Genomic DNA, 26,175 nt, shown 5'->3' with positions numbered 1-26,175 from the left:
TTGTTTTTAACCATATTTTTGCTGATCATATTCTTTTTATCTTCCTGATGTTCCAGAGTTCCTTCTTTTATTGTTTCCTTTCTCCTCTCCTTTCAGAACTCCAATGACATGAATATTAAGTCTTTTGTATGAGTCCTCCCAATTTGTTCTTCTTTTTCAAGATAGCTATAGCTATTCAGAGTTTCCTGTAATTTCACATGAATTTTAAGACTGGCCAGTCTACTTCTGGGAGAAGAACAAAACAAAAACACCAGGTAAGATTTTTATAAGTATAATATTCAATCTGTAGATCAGTTGGGGAATGCTGCCATTACAACAATATTAAGTCCATATACATGGGGACATGGGATGCTTTTCCACTTAAATAGATTTTATTTTTGTTTTTACAGTAATATTTGTAGTTTGTAGTGCACAAGTCTTGCATGTTTGTCTTTACATCTTAAATCTTAAGCATCCATATGATTCTTTATTTGTAAATTTTAAATAACCTTCGACTATTAGCAATTAGAAATAGTCTTTAGCATGCTAACTTTTCTACAACCCCTTCTCTCCTTCCTCTCTAACTTTGCTTCTTCCATCATTTCCACATCATTAGAGTAAATACGTATATATACTGTGTTGTTATTCTAATCACCACATTTGTTTTAGTCCCAGTTCTGTGGTTAAATATGTGTAACACACACAGAAGGCATTTTTCAATTGGATGAAGTCTATTTTTTTTTCAGAACCGTATTCCTTGGATTTTTGCAAGTTATCATCTACGTTTATAAGTGAAATAGGCTTATAATTTTATTTCTTGTATTTTCATTTGGATTTGTAAACAAGGTTATAGTAGCGTATAAATGAGTTGGATGGCTTTCTGTTTTATATTTTCTATAATTATCTGCATAATATGGAGATATTCTATTACTTAATTTTTGGGTAAAATTCTTCTATCATCTATGAGATTTTCCAGGGGAAAGTCTTTGATCTCTATTGCTGTTTGGTTTTTTTTTTTAATGATTATTGGTCTATTTATTTTCTTTCTTTTTCCTCATATCAATTTTGGCCTTTTCAGAAATCGCCCATTTCATCTATGCTTTGAACTATCTGCACATATTTTTTATAATATTTTTCTTATTTTAAACCCTGTGCTATCTGTAATTATTTGGCAATTTTTTCTGTACTTCGCAATTTTTTCTGTACTTTATTTTTTTCTCTCTCTCCTATTGTCTAATCTAGATCAGTCTCAGTAGAGGTTTGTCTCTCATAAATTTTTTCAAACCAGTTCTTAATTTTTTTCTCTACTGGAGGCCTTTAGATATAGATTAATAACGCTAATGTTCTCCAGACATTTTGGTTATAAACATTTTTTCTGTAGATATAAGTTCAAAATATAATAAAGCAAATCAATTTTTTTTTACATGTAGATAGTGCTCAATACCAATGGGGTTTCTTTCTTATTATGACCAGTATTTTCATTTGTCTGGCCCTCTTATACATATTTATTACCTAAATCATGTCATTGTTATCACCGTTATTATGATGGACAAATCATTAGAACCTCAAAGTGTCTGAGTTGCCCATGCCACAGCTATCTTCCAAGGGGTCACCACATCATGACAAATAGCATTCTCCCTGAATAAATCATGTTGCCCAAGAAAACAAAAACACTTATATTGATAAAAATGCATGCTGTGACAGAACTTCCCATACTTATTTGTTTTGTGGTGGTTGTGGTTAAAAAACAAAGGGAAAGCCAAGCGAACTCTTCAAAAATTTTTTATAGGGGCGATGAAACTAAACTTAGAATCATACGATTTTGTGTGGTTTAGTGTTAAAACTGACCATAGAAATAAAATAGTTCATTGCCCTCATTTTGCAATTGAGAAAGGTTTGGCCTGGAGAACTGACATGTACAAGATGACGCAGTGAGAACCAGAACTCTTTCAGACCACTGATTACAGCTTGAGAATAAACTGTTTTTTTTTCTTACTGGAACACACTAGAAAAGAAGCAAAATTCCCAGAAACTACAAACTTAGTAGTGATGGTAATGATGACAAGAGGATGCAGAATTGAAAATGCAAGACGGGAAACAGAACTTAGAGGAAGAATCCTATGAAGCAACTTCAGTCAGGGAAACATAAATTTGCAAACGCTGTTTCATTTAAGTTATCATATGATAATAAATGAAAACTATTGTGCAATTTTGTAAATCAAAGCCAAAGTGCCCATTTGTATTTCATTACTCATACTGGTATGATTGTTCTTGATGTTAAAACAATGATATGGAGGGTGGAGCCAAGATGGCTGAATAGGAACAGCTCCAGTCTATAGCTCCCAGCATGAGCGACACAGAAGACGGGTGATTCTGCATTTCCAACTGAGGTACCGGGTTCATCTCACTGGGGAGTGCCAGATATGGATGCAGGACAGTGGGTGCAGCGCACCATGTGTGAGCCAAAGCAGGGTGACACATCGCCTCACCCGGGAAGTGCAAGGGGTCAGGGAATTCCCTTTCCTAGTCAAAGAAACGGGTGACAGATGGCACCTGGAATATCAGGTCACCCCCACCCTAATGCTGCGCTTTTCCAACGGGCTTAACAAATGGCACACCAGGAGATTATATCTCGCACCTGGCTCGGAGGGTCCTACACCCACAGAGCCTCACTCATTGCTAGCACAGCAGTCTGAGATCAAACTGCAAGGTGGCAGCAAGGCTGGGGGAGGGGCGCCTGCCATTGCCGAGGCTTGAGTACGTAAACAAAGCAGCCAGGAAGCTCGGGTGGAGCCCACCACAGCTCAAGGAGGCCTGCCTGTCTCTGTAGGCTCCACCTCTGGGGGCAGGGCACAGACAAACAAAAGTCAGCAATAACCTCTGCAGACTTAAATGTCCCTGTCTGACAGATTGAAGAGAGTAGTGGTTCTCCCAGCACACAGCTTGAGATCTGAGAATGGGCAGACTGCCTCCTCAAGTGGGTCCATGACACCCAAGTAGCCTAACTGGGAGACACCCCCCAGTAGGGGCGGACTGACACCTCACACGGCCGGGTACTCTTCTGAGACAAAACTTCCAGAGGAACGATCAGGCAGCAGCATTTGCGGTTCACCAACATCCGCTGTTCTGCAGCCACCGCTGCTGACACCCAGGCAAACAGTGTCTGGAGTGGACCTCCAGTAAACTCCAACAGACTTGCAGCTGAGGGTCCTGACTGTTAGAAGGAAAACTAACAAACAGAAAGGACATCCACACCAAAAACCCATCTGTACATCACCATCATCAAAGACCAAAGGTAGATAAAACCACTAAGATGGGGAAGAAACAGAGCAGAAAAACAGGAAACTCTAAAAATCAGAGCACCTCTCCTCCTCCAAAGGAACGCAGCTCCTCACCAGCAATGGAACAAAGCTGGACAGAGAATGACTTTGACGTGTTGAGAGAAGAAGGCTTCAGAAGATCAAACTACTCTGAGCTAAAGGAGAAAGTTTGAACCAATGGCAAAGAAGTTAAAAACTTTGAAAAAAATTAGACAAATGAATAACTGGAATAACCAAAGCAGAGAAGTCCTTAATAGACCTGATGGAGCTGAAAACCAAGGCATGAGAACTACGTGACAAATACACAAGCCTTAGTAACCGATGTGATCAACTGGAAGAAAGGGTATCAGCAGTGGAAGACGAAATGAATGAAATGAAGCATGAAGAGAAGTTTAGAGAAGAAAGAAAAGAAATGAACAAAGACTCCAAGAAATATGAGACTATGAGAAAAGACCAAATCTACGTCTAATTGGTGTACCTAAAAGTGACAGGGAGAATGCAACCAAGTTGGAAAACACTGCAGGATATTATCCAGGAGAACTTCCCCAATCTAGCAAGGCAGGCCAACATTCAAATTCAGGAAATACAGAGAATGCCACAAAGATCCTCCTAGAGAAAAGCAACTCCAAGACACATAATTGTCAGATTCAGCAAAATTGAAATGAAGGAAAAAATGATAAGGGCAGCCAGAGAGAAAGGTCGGGTTACCCACAAAGGGAAGCCCATCAGACTAACAGCTGATCTCTCAGAAGAAACTCTACAAGCCAGAAGAGAGTGGGGGCCAATATTCAATATTCTTAAAGAAAAGAATTTTCAATCTAGAATTTCATATCCAGCCAAACTAAGCTTCATAAATGAAGGAGAAATAAAATACTTTACAGACAAGCAAATGCTGAGAGATTTTGTCACCACCAGGTCTGCCCTAACAGAGCTCCTGAAGGAAGCACTAAACATGGAAAGGAACAACCGGTACCAGCCACTGCAAAAACATGCCAAATTTTAAAGACCATCAAGGCCAGGAAGAAACTGCATCAACTAACAAGCAAAATAACCAGCTAACGTCATAATGACAGGATCAAATTCACACATAACAACACTAACCTTAAATGTAAATGGGCCAAATGCTCCAATTAAAAGGCACAGACTGGCAAATTGGATAAAGAGTCCAGACCCATCAGTATGCTGTATTCAGGAAACCCATCTCATGTTCAGAGAGACACATAGGCTCAAAATAAAGGAATGGAGGAAGATCTGCCAAGCAAATGGAAAACAAAAAAAGGCAGGGGTTGCAATCCCACTCTCAGATAAAACAGACTTTAAATCAACAAAGATCAAAAGAGACAAAGAAGGCCATTACATAATGGTGAAGGGATCAATTCAACGAGAAGAACTAACTATCCTAAATATATATGCACCCAATACAGGAGCACCCAGATTCATAAAGCAAGTCCTTTAGTGACCTACAAAGAGACTTAGATTCCCACACAATAATAATGGAAGACTTTAACACCCCACTGTCAACATTAGACAGATCAATGAAACAGAAAGTTAACAAGGATATCCAGAAATTGAACTCAGCTCTGCACCAAGCGGACCTAATAGACGTCTACCAGACTCTCCACCCCAAATCAACAGAATATACATTCTTCTCAGCACCATAGCACACCTATTGCAAAATTGACCACACAGTTGGAAGTAAAGCACTCCTCAGCAAAAGTAAAAGAACAGAAATTATAACAAACTGTCTCTCAGACCACAGTGCAATCAAACTAGAACTTACGATTAAGAAACTCACTCAAAACCGCTCAACTACATGGAAACTGAACAACCTGCTCCTGAATGACTACTGGGTACATAACGAAATGAAGGCAGAAATAAAGATGTTCTTTGAAACCAATGAGAACAAAGACACAACATACCAGAATCTCTGTGACACATTTAAAGCAGTGTATAGAGGGAAATTTATAGCATTAAATGCCCACAAGAGAAAGCAGGAAAGATCTAAAATTGACACCCTAACATCACAATTAAAAGAACTAGAGAAGCAAGAGCAAACACATTGAAAAGCTAACAGAAGGCAAGAAATAACTAAGATCAGAGCAGAACTGAAGGAAATAGAGACACAAAAAACCCTTCAAAAAATCAATGAATCCAGCAGCTGGTTTTTTTTAAAAGATCAACAAAATTGATAGACTGCGAACAAGACTAATAAAGAAGAAAAGAGAGAAGAATCAAATAGATGCAATAAAAAATGACCAAGGGGATATCACCACCGATCCCACAGAAATACAAACTACCATCAGAAAATACTATAAACACCTCTACACAAATAAACTAGAAAATCTAGAAGAAATGGATAAATTCCTTGACACATACACTCTCCCAAGACTAAACTAGGAAGAAGTTGAATCTCTGAATAGATCAATAACAGGCTCTGAAATTGAGGCAATAATTAATAGCTTACCAACCAAAAAAAGTCCAGGACCAGATGGATTCGCAGCCTAATTCAACCAGAGGTAAAAGGAGGAGCTGGTACCATTCCTTCCGAAACTATTCCAACCAATAGAAAAAGAGGGAATCCTCTCTAACTCATTTTATGAGGCCAGCATCATCCTGATACCAAAGCCTGGCAGAGACAAAACAAAAAAAGAGAATTTTAGGCCAATATCCTTGATGAACATTGATGCAAAAATCCTCAATAAAATACTGGCAAACTGAATCCAGCAACACATCAAAAGCTTATCCACCATGATCAAGTGGGCTTCATCCCCGGGATGCAAGGCTGGTTCGACATATGAAAATCAATAAACGTAATCCAGCATATAAACAGAACCAAAGACAAAAATCACATGATTATCTCAATAGATGCAGAAAAGGTCTTTGACAAAATTCAACAACCCTTCATGCTAAAAACTCTCAATAAATTAGGTATTGACGGGACGTATCTTAAAATAACAAGAGCTATTTATGACAAACCCACAGCCAATATCATACTGAATGGACAAAAACTGGAAGCATACCCTTTGAAAACTGGCACAAGACAGGGATGCCCTCTCTCACCACTCCTATTCAACATAGTGTTGGAAGTTCTGGCCAGGGCAATCAGGCAAGAGAATGAAACAAAGGGCATCCAATTAGGAAAAGAGGAAGTCAAATTGTCCCTGTTTGCAGATGACATGATTGCATATCTAGAAAACCCCATTGTCTTAGCCCAAAATCTCCTTAAGCTGATAAGCAACTTCAGCAAAGTCTCAGGATACAAAATCAATGTACAAAAATCACAAGCATTCTTGTACACCAATCACAGACAAACAGAGAGCCAAATCATGAGTGAACTCCCATTCACAATTGCTTCAAAGAGAATAAAATACCTAGGAATCCAACTTACAAGAAATGTGAAGGACCTCTTCAAGGAGAACTACAAACCACTGCTCAATGAAATAAAAGAGGATACAAACAAATGGAAGAACATTCCATGCTCATGGGTAGGAAGAATCAATATTGTGAAAATGGCCATACTGCCCAAGGTAAGTTATAGATTCAATGCCATCCCCATCAAGCTACCAATGACTTTCTTCACAGAATTGGAAAAAACTACTTTAAAGTTCATATGGAACCAAAAAAGAGCCCGCATTGCCAAGTCAATCCTAAGCCAAAAGAACAAAGCTGGAGGCATCACCCTACCTGACTTCAAACTATACTACAAGGCTACAATAACCAAAACAGCATGGTACTGGTACCAAAACAGAGATATGGACATGTGGAACAGAACAGAGCCCTCAGAAATAATGCCGCATATCTACAACTATCTGATCTTTGACAAACCTGACAAAAACAAGCAAAGGGGAAAGGATTCCCTATTTAGTAAATGGTGCTGGGAAAACTGGCTAGCCATATGTAGAAAGCTGAAACTGGATCCCTTCCTTACACCTTATACAAAAATTAATTCAACATGGATTAAAGATTTACATGTTAAACCTAAAACCATAAAAACCCTAGAAGAAAACCTAGGCAATACCATTCAGGCCACAGGCATGGGCAAGGACTTCATGTCTAAAACACCAAAAGCAATGGCAATAAAAGCCAAAATTGACAAATGGGATCTAATTAAAGAGCTTCTGCACACCAAAAGAAACCACCATCAGCGTGAACAGGCAACCTACAGAATGGGAGAAGATTTTTGCAACCTACTCATCTGACAAAGGGCTAATATCCAGAATCTACAATGAAATCAAACAAATTTACAAGAAAAAACAAACAATCCCATCAAAAAGTGGGTGAAGGATATGAAAAGACACTTCTCAAAAGAAGACATTTATGCAGCCAAAAAACACATGAAAAAATGTTCATCATCACTGCCCATCAGAGAAATGTAAATCAAAACCACAATGAGATACCATCTCACACCAGTTAGAATGGCCATCATTAAAAAGTCAGGAAACAACAGCTGCTGGAGAGGATGTGGAGAAATAGGAACACTTTTACACTGTTGGTGGGACTGTAAACTAGTTCAACCATTGTGGAAGTCAGTGTGGCCATTCCTCAGGGATCTAGAACTAGAAATACCATTTGACCCAGCCATCCCATCACTGGGTATACACCCAAAGGATTATAAATCATGCTGCTATAAAGACACATGCACATGTATGTTTCTTGCGACACTATTCACAATAGCAAAGACTTGGAACCAACCCAAATGTCCAACAACGATAGACTGGATGAAGAAAATGTGGCACATATACACCATGGAATACTATGCAGCCATAAAAAATGATGAGTTCATGTCCTTTGTAGGGACATGGATGAAGCTGGAAACCATCATTCTCAGCAAACTATCGCGAGTACAAAAAACCAAGCACTGCATGTTCTCACTCATAGGTGGGAATTGAACAATGGGAACACATGGACACAGGAAGGGGAACATCACGCACCGGGGACTGTTGTGGGGTGGGGGGGAGGTTGGAGGGATAGCATTAGGAGGTATAGCTAATGCTAAATGACGAGTTAATGGGTGCAGCACACCAACATGACACATGTATACATATGCAACAAACCTGCACGTTGTGTACATGTACCCTAAAACTTAAAGTATAATAATAATAAAAAAAAAAAAAAAATGACATGGGCTGGGTATGGCGGCTCACACCTGTAATCCCAGCACTTTGGGAGGCCAAGGCGGGTGGATCCGTTGAGGTCAGGAGTTCGAGACCAGCCCGGCCAATGTGGTGAAACCTTGTCTCTACCAAAAAAAAAAAAAAAAAAAAAATTAGCCAGGCGTGGTGGTGGATGCCTATAGTCCCAGCTACCAGGGAGGCAGAGGTTGGAGAATCGCTTGAACCCGGGATGCAGAGGCTGCACTGAGCCAAGACCATGCCACTGCACTCCAGCCTGGGCGACAGAGTGAGATCTGCCTCAAAAAAAAAAAAAATACGTTTACCTTCAAGTTATCTTTGCAATTATGGAGGATGGGGTGCAAGAAAGAAGGCAAACAGAAAACAGGCATCAACATGACTTTTACTAGGTAATTCTAACTCATGCCAGCATTTCCTGTCCATCATGTTTGCAATCTAGGAGGAAGAGGAAAAAATATAATGTAATTTTATTTAAACTCAGAGCCTAATCACCAATGACCTTTAATCTCTGAAATCAGTACTACTGCTCACATGCTAAATGCAATTATGAAATTTGATTTCCTATATGTAGTACGCAATGAAACTGTTTTAATTGACACTGACATATATTTGTAATAACTTTTGTAGAAATTAAAAATCAATGCCAATTTCAACTCTCTGAGTAATTTTTTATTGAACAGATAAAAAATTCACATGGGTTCAGCACTTGCAAATGGCAAAACAACCAAAAAAAAAATCTGGCACAGCACTCTACTCTTATAAACCCAGAAGCAGTCTTTAGGCTACAGGGCTTACCAAGCCCATTGATCAAACTTGCTCGACCCTGTTTGCTTCAGAATTTAGGGAGACTCCCAAAATGTTCTGACAAGCAGGAACACGTCAAAACTTTCACGTTTTCTCTACTCCTACCCTCATATCAAACCACGAGCACTTCTATGCTTCATTCTCTTTTCTGAGACCCTTTTGTTCTGCCTTAAATGAGATACAGCTGAGGATAATGGAGTAAATCTCACTATAATCAAACTAGGTCCCTGTATTCAGACACCACACACTGGGAGGCCAGGTACGCTGACCCAGGTTCCAGTAGTTGGCCTTTGATTAGACTATGCTAACCAGAAGAGTCAACATAAATGAAACAATGTGTATGAATGCAGGAATGCACATACACACACCACTGGGTAATTGGTGAGACAGCTGTTGCTGAAGCTGTTGCAACTTACAGTTGGCATTCATAGGTAACAAGTTCCCAGTACCTTTCATCACCAGTGGGAGAGACAGCATTGTCCTGTGGGCACTCGATATCTCTGAGCACCAGGCAGACTGAAAACAATCCTCTCCTAAAAGGACAGTCAGCCCCTCTTTGGTGCATTCACTTCAGCTTTTCCTTCCTAAACTGCTGGCTAGAATTTAACAGGACTTTACAGACAGCAAATGCTGCAGATTGGGAAAGCTGTCAGAGCTATTATTTCCTTTTTCTTTCCCACACTGATTTCATTTGAAACTGAACGTATCAGCAATTATGCCTGTCAAATCTAGGATTAAACTTCCTATATAATTTTGAAAGTATTCCCTGTTGTCATCAGGCCATCTGTGGTTGGGTCCTCTGTATGAATTCCCACAGGGACATAATCATACCAGGGGTCCAAGTCAGGTAGTATCTTTTCCAGGAATCCAAGCCAAGTATTATTCCTCATAATAAGAAATATAAAGGTGAAGCATAATAAGAAATATATGCTTGTGTTAAAAAGAAGAGGAATAGAGGTGAATTGTATAGCAATAGAAATTGTATTCAGCTGGGTTGGGAAAACCTATGCAAAACTAGTGCATGGTCTAATTTTTATAATATAGATTTGTATTTATTTGTAAGTGCGTGTATGTATGTGTGTGTGTGCATACATATATATAGAGGGAGTGCTAGACTTTAACAAATAATAGCATGGTAAGATATATGCTCTTATTTGTTTTCACTTATCCATATTTTCTAAGGTTTCTATGGTAATCTTCCATTAGTTTTCTTTTATAAAAAATTTTTAACTAGCATGAGATGAGCTATAGGAAGAATGTGTGTGGAACATAAATCTCCTTATATAGGGCCAGAAAACTCAACTGTATATAAACAGAAGGAAATGTACAATTGTATGTAAGTAAACACACACAGAACTCAGGAAAATAGAGTTGAGCCTGTGAAAATAGCAGAGATGGAATCGCCTCCCCAGAATATTTATATCTACCCACAAAGTTATTTATATAAACTCATGGTCCAAGACTTCCAATGCTACATTCTTGCCATTTACGCAGCCCCAGTGGCCCCAGAAGAGCCTCCTTTACAACTCTACTGTTGGGTACCTTAACCTTGCTCTGACATATAAATTCAAATGGCAATATATTATAGTACGGGAATCTTCTCCAATCATTGAGCAAAAAAAAAAGAAAAGAAAAGCCACCAAACTCTTCCAAATGCCATTATTTTTTGGGAGAAATAAGGGGCCAGAGGAGAAGAAGGGGTGGTTTAAAAAGAAACAAAAAAATGATTCCCTCCTTTCAAGCCAAAAGCACGTAATTGTAACTGTCTTATAAATGTACCAATTTGTGCTCCATGTAAATCTCAAATGGGAGTTCTCCTAGTGAACCCTCCCCTAGAAAGTTGTTGCCAGGATGTTTACAGAATCATTACTATTAAGTTTTTTTTTTTTCTGCAGGAAAAGTCTCAGCTGCAGCTCCATTATTTGGGGGGTACAAAATGTATTTCAGGAAGCAGTATGCTCTTTTATTTTTTTAAAAGACTAGTTCAGATCATAATTATATTCTCACAAAGAAATTGAGAAATAGGAAATTTTTTTGGTAGATCAATGGTTTTATTCAAGCAACAGCTCATGAATAAATCTCTTTTTAAAGACCTAAAATGTGACACAAGCTCATTATTAAAAAATATTCAAATAACTAAGTATATAGCTTTAAGGGGAAAAGCTGTGGTATAGCATTCTGAACAAGAGCTACATTCTCAATGATAAATCTTTTTTTTTTTAATTATTGGGAAAGTACATTTTTGGTTAGATTAAAATGAGATCTGTGAGATCACTTTTCCTACAGATATTTCAACTGTAACAAAATAATGCAACACTAATCTGTAAGACTTTTCCGGTAATAGATGTTTTTCCTCAGTAAATCAATGCAAAGGCTAATTGGGGTGGAAGGTGACTATCTCTCGTGGTTATAAATACATTTGCATTGCTATCAATCTTTTTTCCACCACCAATGTTAAACAAGGCTGAACAACCTAAAGGGGAGGAAAAAAAAAAAAAAAAAAAAAAAAAAATTGACGTTCAATGTTAGCACATAGTAAATGCTGCCATCAAGTGGCCAAATAGAGAGTTGCTCTAACCAAAAAAGTTGTCACCTAAATTACTAACACAATGTTTAAAACCAAGAATCAATCTTACTCATAGTTCGACATATGTTTTTATCATAATCAGGGGCCATATGAGGTGTGTGGCCCATTTTTATATGGCCCTCAAGCTAAAAATGTGGCCCGTAAAGTCTAAAAAAAAACAAAACTACAAAACTCTGCAAGTGAATATTCCTACAGTAGCTTATTACTAAATCGTATGTCCTGATCTCTTATTCTGTCTGTTGCAAGTTATATGTTGGTGACATTGACCTTGGACCATTTAATGTTAAGTCATTGAATTCTATTTTCTGATATAAAAGTAAATTGTTTTATTTAGTAGGCTGAGCACCTAATATATGCAAATTTCATTTTAATAGTTTTCACTTCTCATTACTTAGGACTTTGAAATGGATGGGATATGTCTGAATAATAACAAGTAATTTCCCTAAAAGACAACTTAATGCTTTCACATATTAGGCAGTGTGAGATACAGCTTTTCAAGTCCTTAAACATCCACCCCCATGTCTCTATGATTAATTGTAATATTAGTGATATTATTTCAATTTCATGTGTCAAGAAAGAAAAGTCTGATATGATGTTGAGAATCACAAAAATGTGTACTTTTTTAAGTCAACAGATTTAATAGTGGTCATGAGAAACAAATTTTTCTTTTATTTGCAAAATAACAGATGCAAAGCATTGCCTACAAGTTAAAATGTCTATTTGCAAAGACATTATAAATGATGCAGACAAATAGCTAATCATTGCTCAGTGAACAAACATTTTAAGTGTGCATTTCATAATTAATAAAATTTTGAAAGTAGGCACAGGTTTTGAGGTTTCCAAAGTTCTATCATAATTATAAAATATTTCTCAAAATATAGTCACCATTCCTGGCAATGAAATTATAAGAAGTGCTTATTTTTTTTAACTTTTATTTTAAGTTTGGGGTACATGTGCGAGTTTTTTACACAGGTAAATTTGCGTCATGGGTTTTGTTGTACGGATTATCTCATCACCTAAATTTTAAGTCTAATACCCATTAGTTATTTTTCCTGATACTCTCCCTCCTTCCAACCTCCACACTCTGATAGACCCCAGTGTGCATTGTTCCCCTGTGTGTGTCCACATGTTCTCATCATTTAGCTCCCACTTATAAATGAGAACATGCAGTATTTGGCTTTCTGTTCCTGTGTTAGTTTGCTAAGGATAATGGCTTCCAGCTCTATCTATGTTCCAGCAAAAGACATGATCTCATTCTTTTTTATGGCTGCATGCTGTATATGTACCACATTTTCTTTATCCACTCTGTCACTGATGGGCATTTATGTTGCTTCCATGTCTTTGCTATTGTGAATAGTGCTGCAGTGAACATAAGCATGCATGTGTCTTTACGACAGAACAATTTATATTCCTTTGGGTATATATCCAGTAATGAAATTGCTGGGTCAAATGGTAGTTCTGTTTTTAGCTCTTTGAGGAATCACCACACTATCTTCCACAATGATTGAATGAATTTACACTCCCACCAGAAGTTTATAAGCATTCTTTTTTCACTGCAACCTCACCAGCATCTGTTATTTTTTGACTTTTTAATAATAGTCACTCTGACTGGTGTGAGATGGTATCTCATTATGGTTTTGATTTGCATTTCTCTAATGATCAGTGATATTAAGTGTTTTTCATATGCTTTTTGGCCGCATGTATGTCTTCTTTTGAAAGTCTGTTCATGAGCTTCGCCCACTTTTTAATAGTGCTTTTTTTTCCTGTAAATTTAAGTTCCTTATAGATGCTGGATATTAGGCCTTTGTCAGATGCATAGTTTGCGAAAATTTTCTCCCATTCTGTAGGTAGTCTGTTCACTCTGTTGCTAGTTTCTTTTGCTGTGCAGAAGCTCTTTAGTTTAATTAGATCCCATTTGTCAATTTTTACTTTTGTTGCAATGGCTTTTGGCATCTTCGTCATGAAATCTGTGCCCATTCTTGTGTCCAGAATGGTATTGTCTAGGTTGTCTTCCAAGGTTTTTATAGTTTTGGGGTTTACATTTAAGTCTTTAACCCGTCTTGTGTTGATTTTTGTATATAGTGTAAGGAATGGGTTTAATTTCAATCTTCTGCATAAGCCAGTTATCCCAGCACCATTTATTGCATAGGGAGCCCTTTCCCCATTGCTTGTTTTTGTCAGTTTTGTCAAAGATAAAATGGTTGTAGGTGTGCAGCCTTATTTCTAGGCTCCTTATTCTGTTCCATTGGTCTATGTGTCTGTTTTTGTACCAGTACCATGTTATTTTTGTTATTGTAGCTCTGTAGTAAAGTTTGAATTTGGGTAGCGTGATGCCTCCAGCTTTCTTCTTTGTGCTTGGGATTGCCGTCGCTATTTGGTTCTTTTTTGGTTCCATATGAATTTTTAAATGGCTTTTTCTAGCTCTGTGAAGAATGTCAATTGTGGCTTAATAGGAATAGCATTGAATCTATAAGTTGCTTTGGACAGTATGGCCATTATAACAGTAATGAATTCTTCCTATCCATGGGCATAGAATGTTTTTCGATTTCTTTATGTCATCTCTGGTTTCTTTGAGCAGTGTTTTATAGTTCTTGTAGAGATATTTCACCTCCCTGGTAAGCTGTATTCTTAGTACTTTTTCTTTTTTGTGGCGATTGTAAATGGGATTGTGTTTCTGATTTGGCTCTCAGCTTGACTGTTTTTGGTGTATAGGAATGTTAATAATTTTTGCACATTGATTTTGTATCATGAGACTTTACTGAAACTGTTTATTAGCTTAAGGAGCTTTTGGGCTGAGATTATGGGGTTTTCTAGATATAGGATCATGCTATTTACAAACCAGAATTGCTTGACTTCCTCTTCCTATCTGGATCCCCTTTATTTATTTCCCTTGCCTGATTGTCCTGGCCAGGATTTCCAATACTACGTTGAATAAAAGTGGTGAGAGAGGACATCCTTGTCTTGTGCTGGTTTTTAAGAATGCATCCAGCTTTTGTTCACTCAGTATGATATTGGCTGTGGTTCTATCATAGACGGCTCTTATTATTTTGAAGCATGTTCCTTCAATACCTAGCTTACTGAAAGTTTTTAATATGAAGGGGTGTTGAATTTTATTGAAAGCCTTTCTGCATCTATTGAGATAATCATATGGTTTTGTCTTTAGTTCTGTTATTGTGATGAATCAACATTGATTGATTTGCATATGTTGAACCAATCTTGCTCCTATGCATAAAGCCTACTTGATTGTGATGGATAAGCCTTCTGATGTGCTACTGGATTCAATTTGCCAGTATTTTGTTGAGGATTTTTGCAGCAATGTTCATCAAAGATATTGACCTAAAGTTTTCTTCTTTTGTCGTGTGTCTGCCAGGTTTTGGAATCAGGATGATGCTGGCCTCAAAGAATGAGTTAGGGAGGAGTCCTTCCTCACCAGTTTTTTAGAGTACTTTCAGGAGGAATGATACCAGCTCTTCTTTGTACATCTGGTAGCATTCAAGTGTAAATCCGTCTGGTCCTGGGATTTTTTTATTTTTATTTTTTGGTAGGCTATTTAGTATTGCCTCAATTTCAGAGCTCGTTATTGGTCTGTTCAAGGATTCAGTTTCTTCCTAGTTCAGCCTTGGGAGGGTGTATGTGTCCAGGATTTTATCCATTTCTTCTACATTTTCTAGTTTGTGTGCATAGAGGTGTTCATAATATTCTCTGGTGGTCATTGTATTTCTATTGGGTCAGTGGTAATATGCCCCTTGTCATTTCTGATTGTGTTTATTTGAATCTTCTCTTTTTCTGGAGTGCTTATTTTAAAAATTCAGATTCTTAGACCTTATTTTTGACCTATTGAGTCAAAATGTCAAGAAGAAAAGGGATCAGGAATTTAAATTTTTAATAAATCCCACAGGCAACTTGTATGACCTTATAGTTTAGGAACTTCCTCATTGCAGTTAAGGAGAGACTAAACTGATTTTCTCAAGATCTCAAAGCTAGACTTAGAGAATTAGAATCAAAAGTAGAAGCCAGCCTTCCTTACCTCCATTCCAAAATTTCTCACCCCATACTGCATGAACTGGGAAATACTTTCCCATATCAGGTCTCAGCATCCTTGCACTATTACTGGAAGCTATTACCTACATGTAGAGGCATTTCTTACGTTCTATTTTATAATCCTTTAAAAGGTACAAAAATAAAATGTGCTGTGTCATTAAAAATGAGGCATAACATTGAGGTTTTAAAATTATTTGTCACTATTAAAATTAATAATAGCTTGATTTCCTGTTAAAGGCAGAAGTATAAAATTGTCTTTGCTCTATTCTTTACTATGAAACCAAATAATAATAAGGCCAAAAAACAAATCAATAGATAAACCTCATGGTAGATTAAGTGACCAAAGAAAGGCATAATAATCCTCCTACCAGCGGATGCACACCCATTTTGAATGTGACTTTGCCACCCCTTGAAATTGGGTTAGTCCTCTGACTGACTTTGACCAATAGAATGCAGAAGAACTGATGCTATGTGTCTTTCTAGCCTCAGCCATTAGAGGTCTGCATCTTCTCACCCTCATGGTACACAGAGATCTCCATGCTGTGAAGACACCCAGGATGAAAAACCATGTGGAGAGAAACAGGCCAGACATTTCATCTTTTTCAGCCATCCCAGTTGAGCCACCAGCTGACCACAGACACATAAGTGAACCCAGGTGAAACCAGCAGAACTGCCCAGTCAATGAATAGAATTAGGAGAAGTAATAAACTGGTTTATTTAAGTCTAAGTTTGGTTTGTTAATAACAATATATGATTAATATGCTAAGAAAAAAACATAAACCTAAACCACAATATATGAAAAACAACCACAATGCTAAACCACAGCTGCTATCAAGTGCAGTGAAAATAATACAAAGATAGAGGAGTGCTCCGTGAAAGACATCACACTCTGCAGGCCTTGAGTGAGGCATTTTTCACACTAGCTGAAAGATAGCAAGACAAAAAGAATCACCCTTTACTTGAATGGCCAACTGACTTTCATACAGATGTTGTGGAATGCTTGGTAAACCTTATTTTATACCACAGAGTGGCAATATTATCAGGCTGAATAAGAAAGTCTACAGACATTCCCCTTTTCAAGAGAGTGGATGAAACCAGGTGGTAGAGACATTATCAATAGTAAGAAGCCCTGCATATAAGCAAGAAAAAAATCACTACCAAAAAAGGAAGAAAGGAAGAAAGGAAAACAGAGAAGGAAAGAAGGAAAGAAAAGAGAAAGAAAGGAATGAAGGAAGGAAGAAAGGAAAGAAGAGGATAGATAGATGATAAAGTAAATAAATACAATTGTGACTTCTCTATGTGTTAGAGATTTCTTGCTAACTAATAGTTGATTTGTATTCATAGGGTAGAGTATTAGTGAGAATGTATTCAAAGCCATGGCCTAAAACTCAAACTACCTGCTGTTCTCTACTTAGCCTTCCTCTGCTATCCGTCATCAAATAGCTGATTCAGGTGTGCATTAAAGACGAATAATAGTCAGAAAAAAAGTCAGCTTGGGGCATATACAAAGACAGTACCAAAACCTGAAGAAAAGAACTTGGCAAACAGAAGACAAAAAATATGCAAGACTGAAACACAAATCAGGCAAAAATTAGCACATAAATCGGGCACACGAAAAATGGTACTCTTAAAATATCAGGAATTTAAAAAATTATAACCCCTCTGAAACAAGGGTTCAGACAAGACATAATAGGACTCAAGGGAAAAGATAAGAAAATAAAGGTAATGAAAAGTTGTGTGTCAGAGTGAAAAAAATAGAAAGAAAACATAAAACTATTATATAAATGAAGGTTACATTAGAGGCATCAAAAGGAAAAAAATCATTTCTGAAAACAGAAAAATGTAAAATAACACAGGTTGTTAAAGTATTAGAGGGAAAATCACCATTATGGAACCAAAGGAGATCCAATATGTGTAGAATTGATATTCCTAAATAAGAAATATAACAGAATAAATATTCAAAGATATAATGAAATAAAATTGCCCTAAAGTAGAAAAAGAATCAAATGAATAAATTAAATTGGCATTGTGTATTTTTTAAAACAACTACTATAGTATAAACTTGGAGATGAATGGAGAAATCATTGTAAAGACACTACCCAACTGTGAGAATTAGAAGTACTATAGAACAAAACATAAATGTAATAGGTCAATTTAGAAATGATAATAGAATCCACTTCACGTAATATAAAGAAAGAAGTGGGAGGGGAAGTAAGATAAAGAGGAAGCATACTCACCTCAACATCTCTTAGAAGGGGAGTCAAACAGACATTGAATCTTAATAACACCTCAAATCACGACTTACATATGTAAACACATTTTTAAAATAAACATCTTAGAGCATATAGCAATCAAAAAATGATTAAAAACTAAAAGCTTGCTAATAAAATTACAGGTTTTAAGTCCAAAGTAGTTGTCAAAATTCTGAATGTAAAGGAGAAGAACATAACCCATGTGTGTGTATATAATCCCCTCATATTAGATCAAGAAGGAAAAATTTTCTATACAAAATTTTCTGAAAATCTTGAAGAAAAAGAATGGCAAAGATACACCGGTAAACAAACAGACAGATCAGAAATTGCTGGTCAAAGAGAAGTCAGAGATCCACCGAGTTGTAGTTGAGAGACCCTGCTCTTCCCTCATCCATGGCAAGGACAATGAAACCTGGCTGAAGGAGGTATACCATCTAAAATAGGAAACCAAAATTTAACAAATAATCATAATAAATTATAGCCCAATTTCAACACACCTCACTACCTCTTTTAATGTTTATTTAACAGCATCAACAATTTTTAAAACTTTTTCACTGTATTTGTAAGTCATTTTAAACTAAGAATTTAAACAAGCCTATCCTGAATTAAAGATTTCTTTTTTTTTAATAGCTATATTTCAGGGTTGCTTTTACAAAAACGGTACTTTCCCTTTTTACATAATTTTAAAAATTCCTTTTTATTCACTGGCACAATTTACTTCTTCACTCTAAAGAGAGGAGAAGAAAAAGGACTATCTGAAAGGTGATGGTAACCCACTGAGTTTGATATTATTTGCATACTTTTCATAATATGGTTCAATGCTTCTTCAAAATGCACTAAAGTGGGCTGACAGCCACAAAAAAAGCTATGGTATAATCCTCCAGGAAAAGATACCTCCATAATATTCCATGCAGCTTAGGAGAACTCTAAGGCTCATGGAAAATATGAGCTGTTCTTAACACGAGAGAATCACAGGACAACAGAGAAAGCTGTCTCATTCCCCACCAACCTGGGTGTGATAGGTCTTCCTACTGAGGACATGATGACTGGAAATGACAATCTAGAAAATAACTAAGAGCCAAAACAAAAAGCCACCAGGATGTGGCAGGCAAAATTTTCACCGGGAAGTGTCAGGTTCAATAGAGACCATGGATACTACAAGGCTGGACATACTAGTAAGAAAGAAAGTCTCAGCAGAATTTAACAATATGTATCATAAGTGCCCAACCAGAGGAGTAAATGAGTCCAGGTGATTTTAACGCATGAAATTGTAATTAATAAATAAAGTTACATGCACCTAATCATGAGGTCCTAAAATTATTACTAGTTAAGCTGTAACATTTGAAAGTGAATTCATTTTAACCTTTCCACTAAAATGGACCAACAGGTTTTGGGTGAGAGCTTGAGTCAGCAAGAAAAAGATAAATCACCAAGAAGCTGCTCTCATGTTCTTCTGCTAAAATGATTATACAATATTTACATGAGTGGATATGCTTTCACGAGTTGATCAATCCTATCTTAATAAACGTTTAAAATGTATATCTTGGGTATTACATGTGAAATTAGCTAGGAACATTATTTCCCTTGTGTCTTGAAAGACAGTTGACATGAGTAGTATATTGAAAGGGGGAAGTGGCTGAGAAAGGAAAAAAGCAGATACATGAGAGAATAAAAAGCTGAAAACTGAACTAACACATTATTTTCCTGTAGTCTAGATGTTCACGGGGCCAACAATTCACTTTCAAGCCTTAACTATTTTATTTATTTATTTATTATTTAGAGACAGAGTTCCACCCTTTCACTCAGGCTGGAGTGCAGTGGGGCGATCTCAGCTCATTGCAACCTCTACCCCCACCCCCCACTGCCGGTTTCAAGAGATTCTCCTGCCTCAGCCTCCCGAGTAGCTGGGATTATAGGTGCCTGCCACCATGCGCAGCTCATTTTTGTATTTCTAGTAGAGATGGGGTTTTGCCATGTTGGCCAGGCTGGTCTTGAACTCCTGACCTCAGGTGATCCACTCGCCTCGGCCTCTCAAAGTGCTAGGATTACAGGCATGAGCCACCGCACCTGGCCAAGCCATTAACTATTTTAACAGAATCACCTTCTTGAAAAAGTTATTTGTGCCTTAATTTCATATAGCTCATCACACAAAAATAAAAAGGCCAGCTGGACTTTGCATTCATACATTTTAGGACTGCCACTCTCCCAGTTAAGAACTGCTACCAAGACAGTTGAGAAGCTTTTGTTTTTAAATCCTGAGGAAAGCAGCAATGATCACAATGAAAACTTGGAGCGCCTATGTGAGCCAGGCTTTCTCACACATACTGTCTCATGTAGTTTAAGTGAGAGAATGCAAGGTCTTGAAGAGAAAATTCGGTTTGGTTCTAAGGGGTGAGGTTGCAGGTGGGCTAGGAAACAACTGGAAATGTCGGAATAAGTGGGGGATGGTTCTGGTTCCTGTATAGAAGAGACCAGAATCTCCCTCTAATACAGTGTCCTGATGAGGTTGACTGAGATAAAAATGAATCCTAGGAGGTATGGCCTTGGCTGCTACAGAAGAATTTCCACTGGCTTAGTTGTTTATAGGTAAAACTGATGCTCTGAACAACTGACCAACCCACTTTTAAATGTTCCAACTGGACCAAAACAATGAGCAGGGTCTGATCAACTATGCTCACAGAAAACCAGAGCCCCTACTCCAGATTTCTGGCCTGATTAAACTCTCAAGGATTTGTTTAGCTCTAGGGTGGGGGAGGGCCTTCCCAGTCATGACTAATATTGGTTGTCTTGCTAACCTATGTGAACAGAGGCTTAGATTTAATTTGACTTAGAAAAATAAAGCAATACGACAGGTCTTGCACTTGAGTGTTATGAAACAAATACATCTCTGCCTCAATCATAGTCAACACAAGCTCTCCCTCAGCAAAAATGTATTGTGCTCAAATTATATCACTGCATTAAATTCAACTGTTACCCAGAGTTTTTAGTCTACTGTCATTCTCTTCACACTTTGCCCATAGCATGGCTGTTACACAGATTTAAATGAAATTAAGAAATATTATCTAATAGCAATTAACAGATGAAATTGATGTGAGCATGGGACAGAATTCTAAATTCAAGGACAACCAGTAAGACTTGCCATTGGCTTGCTAAGCTTAGATGTCAGTAGCCCAAGGGCTCTGATAGGTATCTCTCTTTGTGAGCCATTCCAACAGTCCAAACGTATTACGGGCAGTGAAACATTGTCAGGGACAAAACACTGTAGCGCTGCACACAAAGATACTCTCCTCTGATCTTTACATCTTGTGGTTGGCTAAGTAATGGCCCCAAAGATATTCATGTTCGGATCCCCAGAACTTATAAATATTAATTGATTTGACAAAAGGAACCTTGAAGATACGATTAAGTTAAGGATCTTGAGATGGGATTGACCTATATTATCCAGGTGGGCTCATATATTCACAAGTATCCTTATAAAAGAAAGTTAGGACATCAGAGGGAGGAGAAGTTAATATGACGACCATGGAAGCAGACACTGGAGTGATTCAGTGATAAGCCAAGGAATACGGGCAGCCTCTGGAAGCTAGAAAAAGTAACAAACAGATTCTCTCCAAAGCCTCCAAAACAAACCAGTCTTACCGCACCCTGATTTTAGACCAGTAACACTGATTCCCGACTTCTGATCTCCAGAAATGTGAGATAATAAATGTGTTATTTTAAGCCACTAATTCTGTGATAACTTGTAACAGCAGTAACAACAAACTAATACATATCTCCTGCTTTCCATATTCAGAGTGGTGGATAATTTGGATCATGCTTCTTTATGTAGCCTAAGAGTCAAACTGGTCTAATATTAGTTTAATTTTCCCATTCAAATTTTGGAATTCATGCATTTCAGGCTAGAAAGAGAGAAGATAAAGCCATCCACAGTGATCATAATGAAAACATGGAGAGCCTACCTGTTCCAGGCTTTCTCACACATGCTACCTGGTATAATTCTCACTACAACCCTGAAGGATAGGTGGCAATTTCCCAATATTTTGCAGAAAAGGAAATAGGTCCAGAGATTAAGTAGCTTCTTTCCTCAAAACACATCTCCTCCGAGAAGCTTTCCCCTAATCCCTCTCCTCCCTGTTATTAGGTTGGGTGGTGTGACTGGGCTCCCTCACAATCTCACTATTCCCATAGCACTCTGAGTCATAACACTTATCCACTTGTTCACCACACCCACCCTCTCTACACAGCCTTGAAGCCAGAAACTATGCTTCATTTATCTCATCTCTATAAAAGTGGCTAGTATACAGTTGGGGTTCAATATGTCTTTGATAAATATATGAATTAAGTAAAAAATTAACACAAAATGTAGGAATTATGTAAGTATGCCCAAAGGATGAGGGCCCCTTTGATAGCTCACACACCCATCCAGATAGGATATTAAGAATCTTCTGACCCTCCTACAAGTTCTGCGACCACAGCCAGTCTTCTCAATTACGAACAAGACTTGATGATATACTTCAAATTCAGAGAAGCAAGGAGGAGATTGAAAACAAGGAAATAATCATCTCTAATTCTTATATCAAGTTGTTTTTAGCTAACACTGTAGCTAAATAGAAAGTTACATAAATTTCTCCTCCTAAACTATCCCATAAAATTCTCAGTGTTTATCTAAGGAAAAATATACCATTTCTAGATAAAGTACCTACACTATTTTTTGACAACCTACGTTGTTGATAACATTGTTAGTCATTAATTTCAGATTCAGGAAGAGAGAATTCAGCCATTTTTCATAGTCCTGCTGAAATCTGACACATTTCTGCTCAACTGAGCACAGGATAATGCTCCATGATCTACTCAACTGAAACACATCGCCTCAGCCAGCAGACGTTACCAACTATTAAAACAAAATGGGAAACAGCTTTTCAACCCAATAGTTTACCTAAAAGTCTCTCTTAGGCAGGTTTGACCTTTATAGCATGAATTTCATTTTGCTGTAAGCTCTTACATTTATATTACTGCTTAACATTCACTCTTCATAGAAATCTGCCCTAACAATTTCAAACTATATTTATTCATGCTGAACAGTCTACTTAACTACCAGCCTAAAATGCAGTACAGTTACCAGAGAAATATTTCCTGTTATTTCAGAACTGTGAAGGTCAAACCAGTTTTATGCAAAGGGAAATGAAATGTTTTGTGTCTTTAGGCTGTGTAGTATAATTTAAATCCTTTCCTTACTGTTTATGGTAGAGCCTTCCACTGTTCTTATTTTCCTGTTTTTTCACCATTGTTCTCCCCTGCCCTTTCTCCCATGCCTTCTTAACTGAGCACGGTTATTTCTAATACTCCACCACTTATAGAAATTATGTCACATGTACATCCATTGAAAATTTAAGTTAAATGCAGCCTTTTTTTAAGCAGAAAGCAAGAGTTACATTAATGAAATTGTTCTGCAAACTTCTTTAATCACATAACCCCTTGGATAAAGTAATTTATTTCATTCTCTATACTATTTTGAGGAGTCAGATAAGCTCACAGAGATTGCCTGTTGTTGGGTTCCTATTAAACTTGCACGCAAGAGCAACATAAACCCAGCCCTGTTGTAAGTGGCTGATTTCCAATGGAGCCTTACGGCACAGTGACTAAGTGCTTGAGCTCTGGAATTGGAAAGACCTGGGTTTAAAACTTAGTTCTCCCTGTCATTCACCATGCAAACCTAGGCAGCTTGCCTAGCCTCCTTTGTTCTGCATTCAACAAAGTTTTGAGCACTCACCGCTCTATCATCATTACTCCTTGCTTATGGAATTTCAGCAGAGTGAGCCTAGGTACAATTGCAAAGTTTGCAAATATTTTCTTCATTGAAAATCCAGTGAGTGCTGAAACCAGGCCAAGACCCCCACAATGTGGCTGAAAGTGGGAAAAAAAAGTTCTACAGGGCTAAGCAGTGTGTCAAAGTTTGGGCCCACAATAGGGTCAACCAAAGCACAATGCAAGAAGAATAGAGCAAACTAAGTTGTGGTTGGGGCAAGGATCAGTGTCAGGGGAGTCCAGTCTTCTGGCTAAGACACAGCAACAGGTAAAATCCTGGCTATATTCAAAAACAGGCATTTAAGAGGACTTACAATTGTTCCTTGGTCTTCAACCACCACTGCACAATTCGCTATTACTAGAGATCAATGAGCAGAAAAGAGGTGAAGTTGAGAATTCCCATAAATCTCAGCTTACAACTTTCCTGTATACCACCTTTTTACAGATGGACACATATGTGTGTTATACATGACAATGTCATCCAATATGTGTTTTGCAATTATAATGGGTTGAATAGGCCCCCAAAATATATGTCCACCCCGAACCTGTGAATGTGATCTTGTTTGAAAAGAGGGTCTTTGTGGATATAATTAAGGATCTTAAGATGAGATCTTCCTGATTAACCAGGTGAACCTCAAATCCAACGACAGTGCTCTTTTTACAGACAGAAAAAAAAAGAGAGAGACTAGAGGAGAAAGCCGTGTGAAGAAGACAGAGGCACAGTAATGGGACCCCAAATGATTAGGCAAGTTAAAAAGCCTGACTCTGTTTCTAGAAGACAAAGCATTTATTCATTCAGCAGATGTTTTATGAAAGACCCAGAATTTGATGGGTATGGTCCAGTCAAATAACAGAAGCTGGGGTAGTAGGAGGGTGTTTCTGTGATGAAATCTACCAGAATATCTCGGGCTTATCTTTAACCTGTGGGTAGCACTGCTAATTCCAGGTCTTATCAACAAATAGATCTGGGATTGTCAATGTCTTAATTTTACCTTTGTCAGGGTTGTCTCAGGGACCAAGGAAGTACAGAGTCATCAGGAGAAGGACACCAGTGGCTATTACTGTCAGGGCAGTGCCTGGAACAAGGCATTACTTCTTCCCTCCTCAGCTTCTTCACCCTATGGGCAGCTGCCACTCATGCTTCCCTGGCACTTTTCCATGGCCTTAGGAATGTGATAAAAATAAATTCAGACTTTAGTGTTTCTGACTTAAAGTGTCATCATCTTTAACGCATCATCTTATTGCATTAAAGTGTCCTTAATGCAATATCTCCATTTGAGAAAGAGACTAAGAGTGAGAGAGCAATGCTTCCTCCAAAGGAATGGCTTTTGCATGTGATCACTGTAAAGATTTCTAGCTAATGTGGCAAAGCTCAGGCTCCCCTCTTTGAAATAAACACAAAACTACAATGTGAAGAAAAATCATAAGTACAAAATAGAAATGGAAATACGAAATATAAAGGTATATGTGTGATATGGTTTCACTCTGTGTCCCCATCCAAAATCTCATCTCAAATTGTAATCACCACATGTCAAAGGAGGGACCCAGTAGGAGGTGACTGGATCATGCGGCGATATCTCCTATGCTGTTCTTGTGATGGTGAGTGAGTTCTCATGAGATCTAATGGTTTTAAAGTTTTTGGTAGTTTTCTCCTTACTCTCTCTCTCTCTCTCTCTCCTGCTGCCATGTAAGACATGCCTTGCTTCCTCTTCACATTCCTCCATGATTTTAAGTTTCCTGAGGCCTCCCCAGTCATGCACAACTGAGTTAATTAAGCCTCTTTTAGTTATGAATTACCTAGTCTCAGGTAGTTCATTATAGCAGTGTAAGAAAAGACTAATACAGATAATTGGTACCTAGAGAAGTGGCACACTGCTATAAGATACCTGAAAATGTGGAAGCAACTTTGGAAATGGGTAATGGGCAGAGGTTGAAACAGTTTGGAGGGCTCAAAAGAAGACAGGAAGATGTGGGAAAGTTTGGAACTTCCTAGAGACATGTTGAATGGTTTTGACTAAAATGCTGACAGTGATATGGACAATGAAATCCAGGCTGAGGTGGTCTCAGAGGGAGATGAGGAACTTATTGGGAACTAAAGAGAAGGTCACACTTGCTATGTTTTAGCAAAGAAACTGGTGGCATTTTGCCCCTGCCTTAGAGATCTGTGGAACTTTAAACTTGAGAGAGATTATTTAGGGTATCTGGTGGAATAAATTTCTAAGCAGCAAAGCATTTAAGATGTTACCTGGCTGTTT

The 26,175-nt window shown here is 37.8% G+C and overlaps 1 long non-coding RNA gene across 2 annotated transcripts in view; it reads left to right on the top strand.

Moving 5' to 3' along the window:
- LOC129493317 (uncharacterized) overlaps positions 1-16,533 on the top strand; it is a 32,767-nt gene extending 16,234 nt beyond the window's left edge. Inside the window, exons 2-3 of one of the 2 annotated variants that reach the window (XR_008661111.2) lie at positions 97-254; positions 16,347-16,533. This is a non-coding gene — a long non-coding RNA (uncharacterized lncRNA). Of the gene's footprint in view, positions 1-96; positions 255-1,988; positions 2,121-16,346 lie in introns of those variants that run through there. The other variant, XR_008661112.2, reaches the window with a different exon arrangement.
- The last annotated feature ends 9,642 nt before the right edge of the window (positions 16,534-26,175 follow it).

The sequence above is a fragment of the Symphalangus syndactylus genome, chromosome 11 (assembly GCF_028878055.3).
Source record: "Symphalangus syndactylus isolate Jambi chromosome 11, NHGRI_mSymSyn1-v2.1_pri, whole genome shotgun sequence".
Lineage (NCBI taxonomy): Eukaryota > Metazoa > Chordata > Mammalia > Primates > Hylobatidae > Symphalangus > Symphalangus syndactylus.
Note: the sequence above shows the minus strand (reverse complement) of the source record. Positions and strands in the feature narration are given on the sequence as shown.